The 1,929-nt window shown below is 42.3% G+C and overlaps 1 non-coding gene across 1 annotated transcript; it reads left to right on the top strand.

The window, feature by feature from the left end:
* The first annotated feature begins 1,309 nt into the window (after positions 1-1,309).
* On the top strand, positions 1,310-1,444 carry LOC115071997. The gene has a single exon (XR_003851059.1). It is a non-coding gene; the product is annotated as a small nucleolar RNA SNORA51 (small nucleolar RNA).
* The last annotated feature ends 485 nt before the right edge of the window (positions 1,445-1,929 follow it).

Genomic DNA, 1,929 nt, shown 5'->3' with positions numbered 1-1,929 from the left:
AGACTCTGGCACCATTTCAAGCTCACCATAGTGCTTTTGGTTTCTGGCATAAGAGGTTCTCTGAGACCATGAAAATCATGGAAATAGTGGAGTTTCAGGCTACACGTTACACAGTGAAAGCACGGAACCATCAGTGTGTTCTATTCCCCTTGGTCCAGTCAATAGATCTATGGACTGTGATGGGGTAGTCACCGTGCCACCAGTAACCAAGCTCACAGGGCTCTGGTTGGATTCTCAAGACTCTCAGAATCAATCATGCCCTTGGAGTCTACAGTGAGAATTGGAAAACAGAATTTCTTACTGGTGTGTTCATTCCAAGCTCCTCCTGATTCTGGAATTAGCTCTGCAATAAACTACATGCATATAATTTCCTGTTTCAGGCAATGTTTCTGAGGATATCAAAGAATGGCTATATATTTGCTGATTTTTAGAATATTTCAAGAAAATTTGCTCCAGTGTTTGTAAACCATTAATTATAGAGTAAACAAAAAATAAAACAAAATACTTGGAAAAGCACAAGAAAAAGAATGACCTAGAGGTAGCCATCGTGGCACATGCTTTTAATTGGAGCACTCAGTAAACAAAAGTAGGAGGATCTTTGTGAGACTGAGACGAGCGTGGTCTACATAGCGAGTTTAAGGCTAGCTGGGGCTACCAGGAGACCCTGCCTCAACTCTCTCAAAACCATGATTTACGCCTGTATATGGCAGAGATATAATAATAAATATCTTTATAATTCTTTCTGCAAATTTTTGAATATTGTTCTAGTTTGCATCTCCATTATCATGACAAAACACTCTGACCAATACCAACTTTGGGAGGAAATGGTTTGTTTTATCTTACATTCCTTGGGGCAAACTTCATCAGTGAGAGAGCTCAAGGTAGGAACTCAGGGCAGGAACCTGGAGGCAGGAGCTGAAGCACAGGCCATGGAGGAACGCTATTTACTGTCTTGCTCCCCTACCCCACGCTCAGACTGTTTTCTTATAAAACACAGAATAACTTGCTTAGGGGTGGCACCATTCACATTGGGCTGGGTGCTCCCACATTACTCAAAAATCAAGAAAATACTCCCACAGAAATGGCCACAGTCCATCCAAGTGGAGGCAATTCTCCAACTGGGACTTCCTCTACCAAGGTGTGCCGGCTTGACAACAAAATCTATCTAGCACAATTATATTTAAATTATTTCAGAACCGCTGTGTGACTAACTTTTTATCTGAAATTCTCAAAGCACAGCTAATAAGGACAAGGAACAGTCAGGTGGAGTAGTGCTCCTGTAATTACAGAATTTAAGAGGCTGGACCAGGGCCACCTGCTGTTTAACACAGGCTGTGTGTTCTCATGCTGACTGTATAGAAAGAGGAGGCAGAGCACACCTGTCCCACACACATCCCAGACCAGGTCACTGTGCCTGGTCTGTATTGTGAATGGGGAGATATGGGAAAAGAAAAAAGAGGCTGGAACAGGCAGACTGTATTCTTCAAGGTCAGCCTAGGTCAGCCTGGGCTGTATTTTGCTACAGAAAGGGGAAGAAAAGAGAAGCAGGTGGAAGATAAAGTGGAAGAGGTGGAGGACATAGAAGATGAAGAGGAAAAAGGAGGGAAAGGAGGAGGATGAGAAAGAGGAGGAGAAGATAAGGAAGAGGGGAAGGAGGAGAAAAAGGAGAAAGAGGAAGAATTTGAGGAAGAGACTAGGAGAAGGGGAAAGAGGAGAGAGGGGGAAGGAGAAGGAAGAAGGAAGGGAGAAAGGACCTTTAGGAAATAACTTAGCTTAAATGTAGCCGTAATGCACTCAAGGGTCACAGGTCAATTACAATTGTGCTGGAAATTGGGAACAAGATACATGATTCAAGTCCCACTTATCTCTTAGAAATATACACTGTCTGAGACATCTTTTTACAGATTTATTTTATTTTTTTTTATTTTT

Source organism: Nannospalax galili, unplaced genomic scaffold (genome assembly GCF_000622305.1).
Source record: "Nannospalax galili isolate Female #2095 unplaced genomic scaffold, S.galili_v1.0 scaffold1780, whole genome shotgun sequence".
NCBI classification, from domain to species: Eukaryota; Metazoa; Chordata; class Mammalia; order Rodentia; family Spalacidae; genus Nannospalax; species Nannospalax galili.
This window is presented reverse-complemented; position numbering and strand designations above follow the sequence as displayed.